At 43.3% G+C, this 21,861-nt stretch overlaps 1 long non-coding RNA gene across 3 annotated transcripts in view; it reads left to right on the forward strand.

Moving 5' to 3' along the window:
* LOC132835788 (uncharacterized) overlaps positions 1-21,861 on the forward strand; it is a 65,244-nt gene that overhangs the window by 1,414 nt on the left and 41,969 nt on the right. Inside the window, exon 1 of one of the 3 annotated variants that reach the window (XR_009647310.1) lies at positions 17,970-18,042. The exons of the other annotated variants lie outside the window; for them this stretch is intronic. This is a non-coding gene — a long non-coding RNA (uncharacterized LOC132835788). Of the gene's footprint in view, positions 1-17,969; positions 18,043-21,861 lie in introns of those variants that run through there. 3 annotated transcript variants of the gene reach the window in all.

Below are 21,861 nucleotides of genomic sequence, written 5' to 3' on the forward strand. Positions count from 1 at the left end.
GCACAGAAACAGGCCCTTCTGCATAATTCATCCATGCCGACTAGATTGCCTCAAATAAATTATTCCCATTTCCCTGCATTTGGCCCAGATCATTGTCAACCTTTCCTCTCTGTGTACATGTCTTTTAAATGTTGTCATTTTTCCTCTGGCAGCTTGTTTCATATGTGCACCATACTTGGTGTGAAAAAGTTGACCCTCAGATCCTTTTAAATTTTTCCCCTCTCATCTTAAACATATACCCTCTAGTTTTGAATTCCCCTAACCTGGGGAACAGACCTTGTCTATTCAACCCCTGCAGTCTGATTCTGATTTTATAAACCTCAATAAGGTCGTTCCTTAGCCTTCAATTTGCCCTACAGCTCAAACCTTATAGTCTCTGTAACAAATTTTTTTTTGCATGCTTTCCCGTTTAATAACTTGACCTATATCAGGGAAAAAGTTCTCTCGAACTCAGCACCGCCTTCCTAACCTGCAATCTTCTTTCTGACCTCTCCGCCCCCACCCCACTCCGGCCTATCACCCTCACCTTGACCTCCTTCCACCTATCGCATCTCCATCGCCTCCCCCAAGTCCATCCTCCCTACCTTTTATCTTAGCCTGCTGGACACACTTTCCTCATTCCTGAAGAAGGGCTTATGCCCGAAACGTCCTGTTCCTTGGATGCTGCCTGACTTGCTGCGCTTTTCCAGCAACACATTTTCAGCTATATCAGGGAAACCAGAATTGCATATAGACTCCAAATTTGGCCTTACCAATGTCTTGTACAGTCGTAACATGATGTCCAAATTCCTGTACTCAGTGTTCTGACCAGTGAACGCAAGTGTGCCAAGTGCCGTCTTCACCACCCTGTCTACCTGTAATACCACTTCCAAGAAACTGTATGTGCACTCCTGGATCTCTCTGTTCAACAACACTCCCCAGTCCCCTACCATTAACCGTGTAAGTCCTGCCCCAATTTGTCTTAGCAAGACCCCGCATTTATCTGAGTTAAACTTCATCTGCCATCCTCGGCCCATTGGCCCACCTGATCAATGTCTCTTGTACTCTTGGATAACCTGTCCACTATACCATCAATTTTGTTGCCATCTGCAAACTTACAAACCAGTTAATACCACTTAGTACAGTCTCATCCTACCTCCAGAAGGGAAGATAGTGATGTCAAGGCTGGACAGGGAAGAATCAGAGATGAACAAAATGAAGGTGAGAGAATGATGAAATTGAAAAGAAATTTAATGAAGTTTTCCAGTTTAGGGCAGAGTAGAAAAAGGCATTGCTTGTGTCATACTATACTGAAAAAAGAGTTGATAGGACGTGATACAGTGTAGGACTGGAATAAGAAATATTCCACATAGCCCACAAACCAGGTATACCTTGGATCCATGTGGTTAACCTTGACAATAGCTTTTATTTTAGTCAGTGAGATGAGTTAAAAGCGAAGAAGTTCAGCTGGATACAGATGAGGGGAGCACTGGATCAAAACTGCTTGGATCTCCATTGAAGGAAGAACTGGAACCTGTCAGGCCATCCTGATCAGAGATGACGGCGTAGGGAGAGATCCATTACAAAATTCTGAATGGCCTGGACAGAGTGGACATTGGGAAGATGTTTCCATTGGCAGGAGAGACGAAGACCCGAGGGCACACCCTTTAGAACGGAAATAAGGAGAAACTCTTTAGCCACAGACTGGTGAACCTGTGGAATTCATTGCCACAGAAGGCTGTGGAGGCCAGGTCATTGAGTATAGTTAGAACAGAGATAGCTAAGTCCTTGATTGCCAAGAGGATCAAAGGTTACAGGGCGAAAGCAGGAAAATGGGGTTGAAAAACCTATCAGCCATGATTGAACCACAGAGTAGACTCGATGGGCTGAATGATCTAATTTCTGCTCCTATGTCTTAAAGGGAGATGTTGAGGACAGAGAGCTTTAGAGAAGTCAAATCAGTAAGGAGAGACTGGTGGTTTTGAATGAAGCATTACTTGGTGTGGCTTTGGAGCCCTATTCTGGCCTGGTAGTTTCTGTCTCATTGGCTGCACAAATATGATCTGAGAAGATACACAATTCTCTGTTCTCTGCTTTTTGCTGGACTCTCTTCTCCAGCTGAGATTTTTGTCTTGGCTTGGCTCTCTCAATGTCCTGAGAGAAAGTGAGTACTGCACATGCTGGAGAGTCAGAGTAATCCTGATGAAGAGCTTATGCCCAAAATGTCAATTCTCTTGCTCCTCGGATGCTGCCTGACCTGCTGTGCTTTTCCAGTGCCACACTTTTCAACTCTTTCAATGCCCTTTCAAACAGAGAGCCTTCAGAGGTCACAGCTATCAGGACTTTCTCTCAGTCTATGGCTTATAGCTTGCAGGTGTTCTTGTCCTGAGGTATGGACATCCAGGACATCATGGCTTTAGTGACCAATTCATTGTACAGCAGCTTTTTGGGTAAACGGTAGTCATAAATGTGTCTGAGCCACTACAAGCATTGCTACTTAGCAGTGAATCTCTGTTGATAGAATTAGCAATCCTCAGGACCTCTGAGTTGGTGACCTGCACTTGTCAAGAGCTCCTCCACCGTGGACTTGATATATAGCCATGACAGGTAGGCTTTCTATACGGCCTAGAGCTTCCTTGGCGATTCGCCCAAAACTACAATCAAGGTAGTGTTGCATATGTCTCTTCAACTGTTTGTTGTAATCAGTGATGATCTCCCTGTCTTTGTTTTCAATGGAAATGTTCTCTTTACTGAAGGACCTGTTGCCTTTTTGATCACTTCAAATGTGTCCCGACATTCCTGCATTCAAGAACATCTGGATATTTTGGCATGTAACCAGTAATTATTTGTACATCACATTGTAATCTGTTTAACTTTATTTCAATGGCTCTTAGTGCATTCAGAATATCCTTACTCCAGTCTGTCACAATTTATTTCCATAAAAGGACTGGACCGGGGGGAAAATGGACCCAAGATAGAAACATGAATAGGGCTGTCATGTTGAAGGAAACCATGACCTTGTCATCCTCTGTTTTGATGATGTGAAAGAATTCTGGGTGGAGTAGATTGAGTGACGTGAGTCTTCTACTCAGTGTTTCAGTTTACGATGAAGTTCCTTGGCTAATCTGTCTGACGGTGTGCTGGGGAGTGAGACTATAGGTCTGAGGGCGGGCCCTTGGTTTGTGTATCTTTGGTAACCCATAGAAACAGGGTTTGTTAGATCCTTCAGGTTTCATTCTTTGAAGGTCTGTCTTGTTACTTTCACCTGTCTTGTAGAGTGTGTTCAGTGTCACTGTAATATGGTTTTCTCGGTTTGTGGAGTCGGGTCCATCGCCACCTGTTGGTAGATGTCAATATCTGCAAGTAGTGTGTTTGCCTTTTCAATGTATTGTGTTCTGTTCAGGATGACGGTCACGCGCCCTTTGTCTTCCAGTAGGATTACAATATTTCTGTCTTTTCTGAGCCCTTCCAGTGATGTCCTTTGCAGTGTGTTGAGGGTGTTCCCATCTTTCTGCTTGTTGTTGGTGCTACTAAGCAGAAAGTGGTAGCACAGTGGCTCAGTGGTTAACACTGCTGCCTTACAGCATCACGTACCTGGGTTCAATTCCAGCCTTAGGCAACTGTCTCTGTGGAGTTTGCACATTCCCCCGTGGTCTTGTTTGGGTTTCTTCCGGGTGCTCCGGTTTTCTCCCACAGTCCTAAGATGTGCAGGTCGGGTGAATTGGCTATGCTAAATTCCCCTTTGTGTTCAGAGATGTGTAGGTTAGGTACGTTAGTCAGGAGTAAATATAGGATGGAGGAATGCGTCTGAATGGATTACCCTTCAGAGCATCTGTGTGGACTTGTTGGGTCGAAGGACCTGTTTCCACACTACTGATTCTACTGTCTGCATCTTGGCCTGCTGGATTTCTTCAGTACATCCATTGTCTTTGAGGGTTAATTCCAGTGCTGCTAGGAAGTCCTTTTTATTGGCATTCCTGTGGTTGAAGTTCATTCCTTGTACAAGGACAGCTTTCTCCGTGTCTGTGAATGGTTGGTCTAACAGGTTCTTTATCCAAGCTTCTGAATTATCTGTATTATTGCTGTGTGTGAGCTTGTCCAGTTTTTCTTGTAACATTAGTCTTTTCTTTGTCTTGGTCAGTTATTGTTTAGTGTTGATGGTTTGTTCTAGCATAATTGTCCATTCCTGGAATTTTTGTTCGATGTGACAGCCCTATTCACATCAATAAACATCACCCTGGCCAAAGAAACACTGGCTGCACTACTAGATGAACCAAGGACACAAACACCTGACAACACCAACTACATCAGCAAGGACAGCATCCGCAAACTAGTAGACCTATGCCTTAAAACCCACTTCACCTTCAACAATAAGACCCACAACGGGACATCCATGGGATCACCAATATCAGGATTCTTGGCAGAAGCATTTATGCAGAGGTTGGAACAAACAGCCATCCCCATGATCCATCCCAAACTTTGGGTACACAGAACTAATTAGAAGAAACCCACAAACACATAAACAACCGTCTTAATGGAATAAAGTTCACCAAAGAGGAAGAAAACAACAACAGACTCCCTTTCCGAGATGGCACATTAGAACAAAAAGCCAATGGAGAGCTGAAAACCAGACCAAATACTCCACCACAGGAGTAATCATCCCAACACCCACAAACAGAGCTGCATCAGGACATTATTTCAATGAGCCACAACATACTGCAGCACCCAAGAGCTATGAAATGCCAAAGAAAACCACCTATACAATGTATTCAAGAACAACGGGTACCCAGTAAGCACAGTCTGTTGATTCCTCCATAACAAACCTAAACAAGAAGACACAACATGTCCAGAGACTCTAGCCACACTACTATACATTAAATACTCCTTAGTATCGCAGTAGCCCACAAACCTTCCAACACACTGAAACAGCTCTTGATGAATCAAAAGGACCCTTACCAACAACCAGCAGAATGAATGTCATATACAAAATACCCTATAAGGACGGCAACAAACATTACATTGGTCAGACTGGCAGGAAACTAGCCACCAGGAAACACGAGCACCAACTAGCTACCAAAAGACACGACCAACTATCACTAGTATCCTTACACACAGACAATGAGGGACACCAGTTTGACTAGGACAATACATTTATCCTGGGACAGGCCAAAGAGAGACACGCTTGGGAATTCCTAGAGGCCTGGCATTCAAACTGCAATCCATTTACCAACCTCTGAGAAAGAGAACCAGAAGTGATATCACCCACTACAATAGACCCAGACACATAAATAGAAAATGAGACAGAACACCAGTGCTTCACTGGAGGCTCACTGATGTTACCTAGCATGGTGATGAAAACGTCTGAGAACAAATTTTCCAGCTCTGTGAGGAAACTTACAACCTGAACCACAACTTGAGCTACAAATCTTCACAAAAATCGCAGTCATGAATGTGTCTGAACCACTACAAGCATTGCTATTTAGCAATGAATTAGCATTCCGTAGGATCCTCACCTTCCCCCATACCGAGCAGATTCCCTGAACGGTGAAAATTGTCTTTCGGCAGACACTTTATTGGTCTCTCAGATAACCACTGGGGGGATTTTCTGAGAAAGTGGAGTTGTCATTGACCAGCAGGAGCAAAGTCCACAAAATACATGGTCCACTGCTCCTCACATATATATAACCTCCTCTGGAGGTCTGTAAACACCTCCAGCCACTACATGGCTCCCTAGGTCTGTAACCTCCTCTGGCCCCTACATATCTCCCTAGCTCTGTAAACACCTCCAGTCTCTATATCCTTCCCTGTGTCCATAAACCCCTCCAGTCCCTAAAACCCACCCCATCTCTGTAACCTCCCTATGTTTCTTAACACCTCTAGCCCCAACAACCCTTCACTGCACTCATCCCTATCTCTGAAACTTCCTTAAGTTTCTCCATCCCTCCCTATCACTGTAATCTCCTCCAAGTGTTACAACTCTCTCCATCTTTGAGCCTCCTCCTTCTCCAACCACCCTTCCTACCTTGAAACCTCTTACAGCCCTTTCTGTCTTTATAACTTCTGGCTTAAGAGCCCTCCCTAGCTCTGTAATGTGCTCCTGCCACAGTATCCAGCCCCATCTCTGTAACTGCAGCATCAACCAGCAGGGCCTCTTATGTCCCTTTCCTCCAATTTAGTAGCAGAATGGATTAGTTGTTTTATGAGACTTCAGCCTGCTCTGCCACTGAATATGATCATGGCTGTCTGATTGTAACCTCATCCCGACATTCCTGACTATTACCAATAACCTCCCACTGCCTTTTGCTTATCAAGAATCTTTTCACTTTTGAATTAAAAATATTCAAGAAATCTGATGCCATCTTCTTTTCAGGAAAACAGATCCAAGGGCTCACAGCTCTCTGAGTAAGAAGATTCTGCTCATTTCTGCCTTAAATGGGCAAGCCACAGGAGGAAATATCCACTCCACATCCATCCTGACAGGACCACTCAGGATTTTTGCATCTCAATCAAGTTGCATCTTACTCTAAATTATTTTTCACTAGATATGAACTACCAACGAAGATACAATCAGATCAAGGGTGAAATATTAGATTAGACTTACAGTGTGGAAACAGGCCCTTCGGCCCAACAAGTCCACACCGACCCGCCGAAGCGCAACCCACCCATACCCCTACATTTACCCCTTACCTAACACTACGGGCAATTTAGCTTGGCCAATTCACCTGACCCGCACATCTTTGGACTGTGGGAGGAAACCGGAGCACCCGGAGGAAACCCACGCAGACACGGGGAGAACGTGCAAACTCCACACAGTCAGTCGCCTGAGTCGGGAATTGAACCCGGGTCTACAGGCGCTGTGAGGCAGCAGTGCTAACCACTGTGCCACCGTGCCGCCGAAGTAACCCAGTGGGTTAGTTAGTGGGTTAGTTATTATAGTTGATATAAACTCAGCCTGTCTGATTTGGCCTCATAAAACAATTAACCCATTCCAAATATTAATCTAATTTTCTGAACTGCTTCCAATGCATTTATATCTTTCTATAAGTAAGGTGACCAATGTTATAATTCAGATGTGGTGTCACCAATACCCTGTGTAACTGGACATAAACTCCTTAAATGGAAATGTTTGAAGATCAATGTGGAGTATGATGAAGTGGGGCGTGAGGGAACCTGGTCCTGGTTCTATGAAGGAGGAAAAACAGTGGGTCCAGAAGTGTGGGAAATAGATCAGTCACAGCTGAAGGCCCAATCCACCATAGTGGGGGTGAATCTGCAGTTAAAGAAGGACATGTCAGAAGCACTGCAACTGAAGGTGGCCTCATTAGAACAGGAGAACAGAGACAGAGAAACTGAAAGAAAGAATGGAATGCCAACAGGAGACAGGATGTGAGGAAGTGGAGCTGAGCTGGTTTTGGGAGTCAGTAGGTTTGTAACAGGTTATTAGTGGATAGCCTTTTCCTGGAAATAGAGACATAAGTCAAGGAAGGGTCGGATGAGTCAGACATGGATCAGCTGAAAGTGAGAGAAGTTGGAAGCAAAATTGATCATTTTTTTCCATTTCGGACAAGAGCAGGAAGCAGCAGTGATACAGTTATTGACGTACTGAAGAAAAGGTTATGGGAGGAGCAGGAATGGAACAAGAAATGTTTCTCAAACTCCCAAGCATAATATGAGTCCCATGGTCACTCATTGTATTTGCGAGAGGTAAAATAAGTTAAAAAAAAGTTGAAAATGCCTACTTTTGCAAAAAATAGCATTTGAACGGGTCTCTTTCAGCAAACATGGATTTGTGACAGGCAACATCTCAATAATGTTTTCAATAGTTTTGTTAATTAACATAACTCATGATTCCGAAAGAGCGGTTTTGGGTCCTGACCCAGTATTAGATAACGTATATTTATGATATCACAATCTGGCCCTTCGGCATGCTTTAAGTGTATGAAGAGCATCCAGGTGCAAGCATGCTGAAGTACATGGGTCTTAGTCAAGTTGGATCCACTGCCATTTTCAAGAGTCCATGCTCCTGTCACAAAAAGAGGCCAATTTTGCTGACTATCTGTCTTTAGTGACATTTGCTAATTGAAATATGAGTATTGTCAGGGCACTTTGAGAACTTCCCCTACTTCAAAATTAGGGCCATGCTATCATTCACAATGGTCAGAGACCCAGGTAGTCTCAGTCAAAACCAGTTTCCCTTATCTTCAGCTTCAATCTTAGCCAACATCTTTGGAGTAGTGTTTGAACCTGATTCAGAGTGTAGCAACTAATTCCTATTTCATTATTAGTCTTGCTTTTGTAAATAATTACAAAACCTGCAAAATATAAAAGGGAACATACTCTTCATGAGCAGTATTTCTGTTAGGAGCTATTAGCTTCTGCCCCAGTAGGAATAAGATTGAGATCGCTCACCTCTCATTGTCAGCATGAACCTTACAGCCATTACTTGTAGCTTGATTAGAGCTGAATTATCAGACACCAAAGGGAAATATTCTGACCAATCAGTCCAAACAATCTCCCTGACCAGGATATGAAATATTGCATGTTGGTCACCTGGACAGTTAGATCATAACTGTCCAGGTGACCAACATGCAATATTTCATACCCTGGTCAGGGAGATTGTTTGGACTGATTGGTCAGAATATTTCCCTTTGGTGTCTGATAATTCAGCTCTAATCAAGCTACAAGTAATGGCTGTAAGGTTCATGCTGACAATGAGAGGTGAGCGATCTCAATCTTATTCCTACTGGGGCAGAAGCTAATAGCTCCTAACAGAAATACTGCTCATGAAGAGTATGTTCCCTTTTATATTTTGCAGGTTTTGTAATTATTTACAAAAGCAAGACTAATAATGAAATAGGAATTAGTTGCTACACTCTGAATCAGGTTCAAACACTACTCCAAAGATGTTGGCTAAGATTGAAGCTGAAGATAAGGGAAACTGGTTTTGACTGAGACTACCTGGGTCTCTGACCTGAGATCATCAAAGCCCAAAGCCTTACCACAAGATGGTGCTTAATTCCATCTGCAAATAACAGAATTAAGTTTATGTACACATTCATCCATATTCGACAAGAGTTGCAGATACTAATAGTTTAAAATGAGAAGAGCTGTGACATTGTGAATTTAAATCCACCAGGTGGCACCCTTTAAATAAGTGTGATCCCGCGCAGTGAGTTTTCTGATGTTTGGCTTTATCAGGACAGAGGCTCCATTCGCTGTTAGGCAGCACAGGATGCCTCGGCTCACTTGTGTTCATAATCTAAAGCAAAGTCCACCAGGCTGATGCTCACACTCTTTGGCAAGCTCCAGTCTGCGGACAGTGCCCACGTTGAATTTAATTTAATTTAATGTCACATGTACCAAGGCACAGTGAAAACCTTTGTCTTGCGAACAATACAGGCAGATCACATTGTTAAGTAGCATAGATAAGTAAATAAAAGGTAAACAGCGGCAAAAACAAAAACACAGGTACAGACAAATGTTAAGAGTTTGTGAATCCATTCAGTGTTCTAACAACAGTAGGGCAGAAACTGTTACAAAACCGGTTGGTGCGTGGGTTCAGGCTTCTGTACCTTCGTCCCGATGGTAGAGGTTGTAGGTAAACATTGCCAGGGTGGGAGGGATCTTTGAGAATGCTGGCGGCCTTTCTTTGACAGTGGGCCTGGTAGATGGATTCTGTAGATGGGAGGTTGGCCTTTGTGATTGTCCGGGCTGAGTTCACCACTCTCTGTAATCGTCTCTGATCTTGAATGGTACATATGTCATACCAGGTAGTGATACCTCCAGACAGAATGCTCTCAATGGTGCACCTATAAAAGTTGGCAAGGATTTTCACCGTCATGCCAAATTTCCTCAGCTGCCTGAGCAAGAAGAAATGTTGTTGAGCCTTTATAACCAGTGTATCCATATGAAGAGTCCAAGAAAGCTTGTTGTGGATGCCCACTTTCAGGAGTTTGACACTCTCCACTCATTACACCTCTGTGCTGTTAATGTGTAGGGGGGAATGAGTAACATCCTGCTGAAAGTCAATAATGAGTTCCTTGGTTTTGCCGGCATTGAGAGCTAGGTTGTTCTCAGTGCACCATTTTTCCAGGTCTTCCACTTCCTGTCTGTAGTCTGTTTCGTCGCCATCTGAGATTCGACCGACTATGGTGGTGTCTTCAGCAAACTTGTAAATGGCATTAGTTTGGTATTTGGTGACACAGTTATTGGTATACAGTGAGTACAGTAGGGGGCTGAGTACTCGCCTCTGGGGGGCTCCAGTGTTGAGTGTTAATAAGGATGAAATATTGTCCTCAGTCTTCACTGATAGTGGCCTGTGGGTCAGGAAACTGACGATCCAGTTGCAGAGAGTGGGGCTCAGTCTGAGATCACTAAGTTTAATAATCAGTCTCAAGGGGATAATAGTGTTGAAGGCTGCACTGTAGTTAATGAGTAGGATTCTTACATAGCTGTTCTTGATGTCAAGATGTTCTTGGGAGGAATGAAGGGCAAGTGATATGGTATCTGACATGGATCTGTTGGTCCGATAGGCAAATTGGAGTGGGTCAAGAGTAGTGGGGAGGCTGGAGTTGATTAATGCCATGACCGGCCTTTCAAAGCACTTCATAACCACCGAAATTAGGGCCACTGGGCGGTAGTCATTGAGACATGTTGCATGAGCCTTCTTCGGCACAGGGATGATGTTGGCCCCATTGAAACAGGCAGGGACTGTGGCCTGCTGCAGGGAGAGGTTGAAAATGTCAGAGAAGACCTCTGCCAGTTGATCTGTGCATGCTGTGAGTGCACGGCCTGGTACTCCGTCTAGTCCCATCGCTTTCCTTGGATTCACACGAAGGAGAACTGATTTGACCTCTGATGCAGTGACTGTTGGGATTGGTTCATCAGGACTTGTCAAAATAGGTGTTACCTCTCCGCCGAAATTCTGCTCAAAATGAGCATACAATGCCATGAGACAATCTGGGAGGTATATGTCATCATCTGCAATCTTGAACTGTCCCTTTTTAGAGCCTGTGATGTCATTCAGTCCTTGCCATAGTTGCCATGTGCCTGTCTGGGTCTCTAGTTTGGATCGGTATTGGTCCTTGGCTGTCTTAATGGGTCTGCAAAGGTCATCCTTGGATTCCTTATATTTAAGTGAGTCTCCTGATCTGAAGGCCTCACACCTGGTTTTTAGCAGGTTCTGTCTGTCCTGATTCATCCAGGGCTTCCTGTTGGGGAGCATTTCCTCGGTATGCAATCCTCCACACACTTGCTGATAAAGTTTGTTACAGTGGTAGCGTACTCATCCAAGGTACCTGCAGCCTGTTTGAACATGCCCCAATCAGCTGATTCCAGACAGCACCGGAGTTGATCCTCTGCCTCCTCCAACCAGCACTGGACCTGTATCTGTGAGGGGGTCTCCTGCTTGAACTTTTACCTGTAAGCTGGAAGAAGAAACAAGGCATTGTGGTCGGTGTTCCCAAAATGAGGGTGGGGGATGGAACGGTGGGCATCTTTCGCAGTGGTGTAGCAGTGGTCTAAAATGTTTAAGCCCCCACACCAGGCTCCTAGCATTCAGTAAAGTATCCCGAGTAAGTCACTCACTTACTGGTTAATCAGTGACCCTGAACCCTGATATGATGGGCAATGTGAGGATCTTGTACAGTACTAATGTCTGAGCCTCTGGGCAGAAGATATCCTCTCAAGTCCCATTCACCCCAGAGTTATGTCATAACATACTCAAACAGGTTGGTGAAATAAATAATATAATGGCAATGTGTACTTGGTTGGAGTGATACCTAGTGCATAGGGAGTTGTGGTCGAGACTAATCATCTGTTCGGTTTTCTGTATGTGCAGGTTGTTGCCTTTTTAAAAATCAGATCTCACTGATCCTCTTTACACTTGCGTCTTGTTTCCTGTCTGTATGTATTGCTCAGGTAGCTCTCAGAATGAGTCTCCACTCACGATGAACAGAGATAACAAGCTTATAATCAAAAGTTCAGTTTCCGGATTCAAATCACAAAATGTTTTCTAGATTGAATCGAAAAGGACATTTTGATCTTTTATTCCACATAGCCTTCACACCTGGCAAAGGGCACGTAAGGTTCTGAAATGTCATCAATATAGCATCTGTTGTTTGGGATGTACCGGTAAGGTGTCAGTCATCTGGAGGATGTAATTTCTCTAGTATTCAACTGTTGGCTACAATGTGAGTGGAATTTTCTTGGATTTAGACCAGTGTCCAGTGAGGACAGACCCAAAGCACAGTGATGTTGTAAAATTGCATTAATTTCAAAACTCAGGAACTCTACAGGGTAACTGGAGAAAATGGGACATTCTGTTTACATTGTATCCGACTCCATCTTTCTGTCTGTCCACCTCTGTATGTATGTGTCTGGCTGTGACAATATTTTTTCTTTTCATGCATTCATGGGAGATGGTCATTGCTGACTTGCATTTAGTACCCATTCCTATGGCTCAGGGGGGAGTTAAGAGGCAGCCGCATTGCTGTGGGCCTGGAGTCGCATGTAGTCCAGACCAGGTAAGAAAGGCAGATTTCATTCCTAAAGGACATTACTGAACCTGTCCAGCACAGCTTTGAAATGATCCAGTTGGTCTATGGTCTCTGTTACTGACAATAACTTTATTCTAGTTTTTTTCATTAAATTCTCCAACTGGGAGTTGACCTCATGTTGCTGCTTCATTCATGTAGGTCTCAGGATGACCATTCTACTTCTCTTGATTGTGTGGGTATCTGTCTGTCTGTGTATTGATGTGTGTCTCTGTATATGTTTATGTATATGTGTCCCTTCATGTGAGTGCCAGTCTGTCTGTGTGTGCTGTTTAACCGTCTCTCGGTATCCTTATATCACTCAAGTAAAATCACTGCAAGATTGTTGTTATAATTCATTTAATGCTCTAATGTATTTCAGGCTGCAGAAGCTGTCCCTATTCATCTTGAGCTGATACATCTCCCCATCACCACAATATGCCCCTTCACCTCAAATAGCCACTTCGTCAGATGAATAATCTGACATGTGTGGTGTTGCAAAAATTACCCACATCCTGAACACTTTTTCACACACATATCTAAATTCATGAGCTCTGAGGAATTCACGTTGAATTTGACAGCACAGAATAAGGTCATGGAGTCTGTGCTAGCTTTTTGAAAAACTTATATTATCACTGGCACCTTGATAATCTCTCCTCTCTGAGTATTTATCCTTTTCATGTGTCAGCATTGACTCTGAACTCAGGAGGTTTTGGCTTGGCAGGTTCCACTCCAGAGAGTTGAGCATCTACTGCGGCCTAACATACTCAGTGCACAGGGAGTGCTGGATGAGATGTTAAACTGAAGTCCTTTCTGCCCTTTACAATATTATTTCAAAGAAGGGGTACCAGAGTTCGCTCTCAGCTCCTAGCCAAACCTTATCCCTCAACCACAAAAACAGATGATCTGGTCATTATCACATTATTGCTTATGGGAGCTTGCTGTGGGCAAATGGCTGCTGATATTTTTTGACAACTTCGTTTCACAAGGATTTAATAGACTGTAACACATTTTGGTTATCTTGTGGTTGAGCAAATTCTTTCTTTTATTCCCTTTTGAAAGAAGTTTCAACATTTTCTCACCTGCTGGACAAGTTGTCACTCCTGATGAAGGGCTTATGCTCGAAACGTCAACTCTCCTGCTCCTCAGCTGCTGCCTGACCGGCAGTACTTTTCCAGCATCACACTTTTTGACTCTGATCTCCAGCATCTGCAGTCCTCATTTTCTCCTAGGTTGTCACTGTCTTTTCCAGTGGATTTGACACTGATTCCAGATGTCCTGTCCCACTCTTCCATTATCTAAACCTTACCCCTCCACAATACAGCCTCCATCTTCCCTTTCTCACTCCCTCCCTTCCCACTCCCCCTCTCTCAATGAAGCAGTCAGAATGGCATCATCGTCCCCTCACTGATTGCCATGCCCCTGGCTCTGTAGGAGTTCCTGGGACTCAGTGCCCTGTTTCTAGGGATTAACACAAAGAGCCAGAAATTAAGTACAAGATATTGCCAGTGCATCAACCATGACACACAAGTGTCCATGTGTTATAACCTGTATGTCCTAAGATGATATTAAGACCATAAGACATAGGAGCAGGAGTTGGTCATTTGGCCCATCGAGTCTGCTCTTCCTCTAATCAGTGAGAGCTTGGCTGATCAGATAATTCTCAACTCCATTTTCTTGCCTTTTCTCTCTTTTCTTGTCATCTGTTAGATTAAGATTCATGTTCCAGCCTCTAGGTTTTATGAAAATATTGAATTGTAGAAAAATGGGTGAGACCGTCAGCCTATTGTGCCTGTGCAGGGTTTTGGAAAACATATACAATTCAATTCTCCCTCCCTGTGCTTTGCACATAACCCAACAGAATTTCTCCCTTCAGGCATGGAACAAATGGCAATTTTTGTTTGATTGGTTCACAGCATATGGGCATCACTGACTTGCCAGTGTATCAGAAGATTGTAGGGATACCTACCAAACTGGTACAGAGAGTGTTCTAGGGCTTTGACCCAGCAATAGCATCAAGCCTGGATATTGTCCAGGCTTTCTGCATTGAAGACTGCTTTAGTATCTGAGGAGTAGCAAAAGATGCTGAACATTGTGCAGTCAATAGCAAACATTCCCATTTCTGGCCAAACGATCAAGGGAAGATCATTAATAAAGCAGCTGAAGATGGTTGCACCCAGGAACTCAGAGGGCCCTCCTGTGGTGCAGAGACAATGTCCATGCCCCTGGACTAGGAGGCCAGGATTCAAGTTCCACCTGCTCCAGAGGCATATAATAATAGGTTGATTAGGAAAAGAGGTTAAAAAATACGCTGAAGAATTGGTGCTCTTGTTGTGCAGTGTTAGTGTCCCTGCCTCTGAGCCAGAAAACTTCTGTTCAAGTTCCACCTACTCCAAATGTGTGTCACAATATTTCTGAACAGGTTGATTAGCAAATATTTACCCTGAGGAACTCCAACTGTGATGTCCTGGGATTGAAATGATTTATTTCCAGCAACCACAATCAGCATCTTTTAATGCAAACATACAGGGTAGGAGCAGGAGGAAGCCAATTACCATTTAATAAGACAATAGCTGATCATCAAATTCACATTCCTGCCTATCCCCTGATATGCTCGGTCAATCTCACACCTCCACCCCATACCAGTAGCTATGTAGCAAGTACACTGCACCTGTATTAAACATGGCCAGGTCTCAAAGTCTAAAGGGAGTAGTCCTCAGTCAAATCAAGGGAACTTACTTTCAGTCAGGAGGTCCCAAACAATAAGTTAAGGGCAGCTTCTAACATCATTCCAAGGATTGGATATGGTCAGTCTGTCATTTGGGTGATTGGGGGTCCAAACTCCGACAGTTTGGAAAGTTGACGTATGTCAGCTCTGTGTATCTGGTTCAACCAGTCCTGGAAGTTGCAGGAAATCAGTCAGGGAGCTGCGCAGGGGTTGGTCAGGAACATTACCAGTCATCAGTATTGGCTGGTCGTCCAAATCAGTCAACACATGGGTCAAGGCCTATTCTGCGGCTCCACCCTTGAAAAGTCATTGGTGTATTATCAGGGCTTATTGCTACAGGAGGAAAGCTGGGGAACTCAAATGTGAAAATTGGAAAATGTATGCAGGGGTATTCCAATTTGGAAAGTAGGGCAAATCAATATATTTTGAAGGGGGAAGATGATAGACCATGAAAGAACAATGCAGGGGGAGGTGAGTATCATCGATAGTCAGCAACACCCTTGCTTTGGTGAGATAGAGCACAACTATTATCTGGCATGTTGGCCCAATATAGCTGCAGTTGGGTGTAAAGTAAGCAGATGTAAATTTCGATAGATAGTTTGGGTAGGAGCTTGGGAAGCTCTTAGCCAGTGGGGTTGGGGGTACCGGGAGGAGAATGTGTATATTTGGGAGTTCATCAAGGGTAAGAGGCTGAGGCTGAGGCTGAGACTCACTGCATGAAACATGACGGCTGTTTCCTTCTGTCATGCTGCAAATAACAAGTGCAACAGAACTGCAAATGGCTGCCATCATACCTGGAATGCGTTTCATTCCCTGGGATGGGACTTCAACTTTTGAAGATGTAAGGCCCTCCAAAGGTACAGCAACATCATTACACAAACAACCATACAGTACAGCTGAAAGACACCTTCAAGCATTACCCATGTAATGAGATTTTTTAAATGCTTTTGTGATGAGGAAAGGTTGACAGAGAGGGGAGAAATAAACAATTTGTGAAGTCTTGGGGTTTCTTTTAAAGTTGGAGCAATAGATGCAGAACAAGGATTTTTAGATTTAGATTACTTACAGTGTGGAAACAGGCCCATCGGCTCAACAAGTCCACACCGACCCGCCACCCACCCATTCCCCTACATTTACCCCTTTACCTAACACTATGGGCAATTTAGCATGGCCAATTCACCTGACCCGCACATCTTTGGACTGTGAGAGGAAACCCACGCGGACAATGTGCAAACTCCACACAGTCAGTCGCCTGAGTCGGGAATTGAACCCGGGTCTCTGGTGCTGTGAGGCAGCAGTGCTGACCATTGTGCCACTGTGCCGCCCACACGGTTTTAGTTTTAGCTTTCAGTAGCAGTTGCTGATGGGGTCATAAAGCTGGATGTGGAAGCTGTTATTCTTCTCTCTGTTACAGCTAAGAGCTTGGGCTATGTTCTTGCTGCTAGAATTTCTTGTGAGACAATCTATTTTACTGAATTTGTCTTTGCCAAGGGTGCGTTTATGTGATGTTACTTTGTTGGAACAGTTACTTAGTAATAGTCACAGAGTCATTGAGATGTACAGCATGGAAGCAACGCCTCACATTTATCTAAATCATACTCCATCTGCTACTCCTCAGCCAGTGGCCCATCTGATCAAGATCCCGTTATACTCTGACGTAACCTTTTTCACTGTCCACTACACCTCCAAGTTTGATATCGCCTGCAAATTTACTAACCATACTTCCTATATTCTCATGCAAATCATTTATATAAATGACAAAAAGCAGTGGGCCCAGCACCATCCTTGTGGCACACTGCTGGTCATAAGCCTCCAGTCTGAAAAGCAACCCTCCACCAACACCCTCTGTCTCATACCTTCAAGCCAGTTCTGTATCCAAATGGCGACTTCTCCCTATATTCCATGTGATCTAACCTTGTTAACCAGTCTACCACGAGGAATCTTATCAAAAGCATTACTGAATTCCGTATAGAGCAAGTCCACTGTTCTGTCCTCATCAATTCTCTTCATTACTTCTTCAAAAAACTCAATCACGTTAGTGGGACATGATTTCCCATGCACATTGACTATCCCTAATCAGTTTCCAAATGCATGTACATCCTGTTCCTTGGGATTCCCTTCAACAACTTGCCCACTTCTGATGTCAGCCTGTGGTTCCCTGGCTTTTCCTTACCACCTTTCTTAAATAGTGGCATCATGATAGCCAACCTCCAGTCTACCTAACCTGTAGTTTAAATTACCTTTTATTCTGTTAAGTTTTCCAATAGAGTTATTCCAATTTAGAGTCATAGAGATGAATAGCATGGAAACAACTTCTTTTACTGTATTTTAACTATAGTGTATGAGTAAAGAGTATGTGTATGGATATGTGTTTTACTTCAAGACTGGTAGTTTGACCAATCAAATTGCATCCAGAATGCAACGTTTGGCACTCATCTTTAAAATAAGAAAAAGTTAGGGTCTCGGCTGTCTTCTTAATATATTTTGAAGGTATTTAGTCAGGTCTGTAACAAATTGCAGGCTTTTGTCGGGAGCAAAATCTCTAATTCCAGGTTGGGTCTAAGATTGTCTGACTCAAAGGCAGTGAGTGGGTGAGTGTCGGTACTTTTTATTTCAGAATTTGCGTTTGATTGGTTTAAACAGGGTGTGCCTTGTGTGGTGTTGGCTCTTTCAGTCACTATGAATTTCTGAGGGGTGGAAGAAGTCACTTCAGAAGTTTTACAGAAAGTGAGCAAGGCAAAACCTTTGGAATTGGCAGACACGCTGGAGTTGGAGTTGCCTTTGTCTATGTGTATAGGGAAGGTAATTGCAGCAATAATTCGATATTTATGTTTGCTGGAATAGTCATTAGAATTATTGGAAATTGCTAAAAATTCAATTGTAAATGAAGCAGCTTGAACATTTAAAGGAAATGAAACAGTTTGAATTGTTATTAAAAACAGAGGAAAAGGAAAAGGAAAGGAAGGCCCCAGTGGGAGAAAGAAAGAGTTTTTGAACTTCAGATGTTGGAACTAAAAACTCAAATTCGACTTAAAATGGCGGGGGTAGATGTGAAAGTTAAGAATATTGATGGCAACAGTGATGGAAAGCAATTCCATCGTAGCCAAGGGACTGGTGGGATTTGTTTAAATACGTCCAAGCATTACCTAAGTTTGACAAGGATGTAGAAAACTTTTTCATTTCATTTGAGTAATTGGCTAAACAAACAAAGTTAGTGGAAAAAGCTAGTGAGATATAGTACAGCATCACTATCAGAGCAGTTATCTGAGGAGTATGAGGAGGTGAAAAAAGTCATTTAAAGTGCATCTGAGCTAGTACCAGAAGCCTACAGAGAATGTTTTAGGAATCTAAGAAGAGAACCTGGTCGAATATACGTAGAGTTTAACAGGATCAAACAAAATAATTTTGATAAGTGGTAAAGGCATTCAAATGGGTCAAACATATGGCACTCTTAGAGAGATAATTGTTTTGGAGGAGTTCAAAATTCATTTCCTAAAATAGGAAGAACTTGTGGAAGAGCAGAGAGTTAGCAACTGAAATTGCAGATGATTTTGAGTTAGTTCATAAATCAGAGTTTGCCTTCCGGCATCAATTTCGTAGAACATAGAACATTACAGCATAGAACAGGCCCTTTGGCCCTCGATGTTGTGCTGACCTGTGAAACCAATCTGAAGCCCATCTAACCTACACTATTCCATTCACATCCATATGCCTATCCAATGACCATTTAAATGTCCTGTGGGGGATAGAAATTAGGGAAAAGAAAAATCCTCAGTTGGTAAGGGAAAAGGAAATCTCATTGAAGATAGTAAATGTAGGTTATCAGATGGTGAAAAGGAAACTCATGGGGGGGGTGTTGGATGGGGAGGGGGGGCGGCAGTGAGAAGAGAAGTAAAAAGCTCAGGTGTTTTCACTGCAGTAAAATAGGCCACATGAAGTCACATTGTTGGTGGGTTAGAAGTTCTCATGACCACATGATGTAACATCATTAACCAACACCACTAATGACTATGATGTACAAGCAGTGAGTTGTGGCCTAGAATGGTTCACTCTAGTTACCAAAGTAGCAAGCACCTTCCAGTAGTCTGCACTTGTTTCAGGAGCTGCTCACTTTATATCTTGGACCACAAAACCTTGTGTTGCATTAAGGATGGTGACGCTCTGCGTCTTCAATCTTGTGGCTGCAGCTAAACAGATACTTTGCTCGCACAAAGTGATGAAAAGTGAATATATATTTCCAAATGTAAAAACTTATTTACAATTAAGTGTTACTTATGCCATCTATACGTCCACAAATAGTCTTAAGACCATAAGATGTAAGAGCAGGAGTCAGCCATCGAGTCCATCGAGTCAACCATTGAGACTCCATCGAGTCTACTCCACTCCATTCAATGAGATCGTGGCTGATCTGATAATCCTCAACTCAATTTTCCTGTCTTTACCCCACAACCTTGATTTCCTTGCTGATTAAAAGTCTGTCATATAACATGGGAACAAATCCTTCAGTCCAACTCATCCCTGCCAACCAGGTATCCTAAACTGATCTAACCCCTTTTGCCAGCATTTGGCTCATATCTCTCTAAACCCTTCCTATTCGTGTACCCAAATTCCTTTTAAATGTTGTAATTGCACCACCTCCACCACTTCCTCTGGCAGCTTATTCCACACATGCACCACCCTCTGAGTAAAAGGTTGTCCCTCAGGTCTCTTTTAAATCTTTCCCCTCTCACCTTAAACTATGCCCTCTCATTTTTGGATACTCTACCCTTGGAAAAAGACCTTAGCTATTCACCCTATTCAAGTCAATCAGCCCTTAAAGTTACCCCTTAGGTCCCTTTTAAATCTTTCCCCCTCACCCTAATCCTATCCCCTCAAGTTCTGGATTCCTCCAACCCAGGGAAAGGACCTTGTCTATTCACCCTATCCATGCCCCTCATGGTTTTATAAACCTCTATAAGATCATCTCTCAGCCTCCAAAACTCCAGGGAGAAAAGCCCCAGACTATCCAGCCTCTCCCAATAGCTCAAACTCCCAGTCTTGGCAATATTCTTGTAAATCTTTTCTGAACCCTTTCAAGTTTCATATCATCTTTCATGGAGTAGGGAGGCCAGAATTGAATGCAATATTCTAAAAGTAGCCTCAACAACGTCCTGTACAGCCACAACATGACATTCCAACTCCTTTACAAAATGCACTAACCAATGAAGGCAAGCGTGCCAAATGCTTTCTCCGGCACCTTGTCTATCTGTGACTCCACTTTCAAGGAGCTATGCACCTACATCCCTTTGTCTGTTTGTTCAGCAACAGTCCCCAGGGTGCGACCATTAACTGTATAAGTCCTTTCCAAATTTATCTTACCAAAATGCAGCATCTCACTTTGATCTAAATTAAACTCCCTCTGCCACTCCTCAGCCCATTGGCCCATTGGCCCATCTGATCAAGGTCATATTATGTCTGAGATAATTCTCTTCGCTGTCCGCTGCACCTCCAATTTTGGTGTAATCTGCAAATTAACTAACTATACCTCCTTTATTCACATCCAAATCATTTATATAAATGACTAAAAGCAGTGGACCCAGCACCAATCCTTGTGGCACACTGCTTGTCACAGCTCTCCAGTCCAAAAACCAACTGTCTACCACCACCTCTGTCTCCTACCTTCAAACGAATTTTGCATCCAAATGGCTAACTCCCCTTGGATTCCATGTGAGCTAACCCTCCTAAAGTCTAATATACGGAACCTTGTTGGGCACTTTGCTAAAGTCCATATAACCACTCTTTCTTCATCAATCTTCTTTGCCACCTCTTCAAAAAAGTCAATCAAGTTAGTGAGACACAGTTTTCCATGTACAAAGCCATGCTGGCTATCAGTTCTTGCCTTTTCAAATGCATGTAAATCCAGTTCCTCAGAATTCCCTCAACAACCTACCCACCACTGATGTCAAGCTGACTGGTCACCTTTCTTAAATGGTGGCACCAGTTAGCCAAGCTCCAGTGTTCCAGCATATCAACCATGACTGTTGATGATACAAATATCTCAGCAAGGGCCCCAGCATTCTCTTCCCTATCTTCCCACAAAGTTCTGATAATCTAAGCCTTGACTATACTTAATGACCCAGCTCTACAGCCCTTTATGGTAAAGTATTCCACAAATTCACTACCCTTTGAAAACAATCTTCATCTGTCTTAATTGGGCAACCCCTTCTTCTGAGATCAAGGCCTCTGGTCCTAGACTCTCTCACAGTGTGAAACAGCCACTCCGCATTTAGCCTGTCAAGCCCCCTAATAACCTTGTATGTTTCCTCTCATAATAAGATCTCCTCTCATTCTTCAGAACTCCAATAAGTGCAGGTCCAACATACTCAACCTCTCCTCATAGATTCATAGAGATGTACAGCATGGAAACAGACCCTTTGGTCCAACCCATCCATGCCAACCAGATATCCCAACCCAATCTAGTCCCACCTGCCAGCACCCAGTCCATATCACTCCAAACCTTTCCTTTTCATATACCCATTTAAATGTCTCTTAAATGTTGCAATTGTACCAGCCTCCATCACTTCCTCTGGCAGCTCATTCCATACACGCACCAACCTCTGTGTGGAAAAAGTTGCCCTGTAG

Source organism: Hemiscyllium ocellatum, chromosome 45, assembly GCF_020745735.1.
Source record: "Hemiscyllium ocellatum isolate sHemOce1 chromosome 45, sHemOce1.pat.X.cur, whole genome shotgun sequence".
NCBI classification, from domain to species: domain Eukaryota; kingdom Metazoa; phylum Chordata; class Chondrichthyes; order Orectolobiformes; family Hemiscylliidae; genus Hemiscyllium; species Hemiscyllium ocellatum.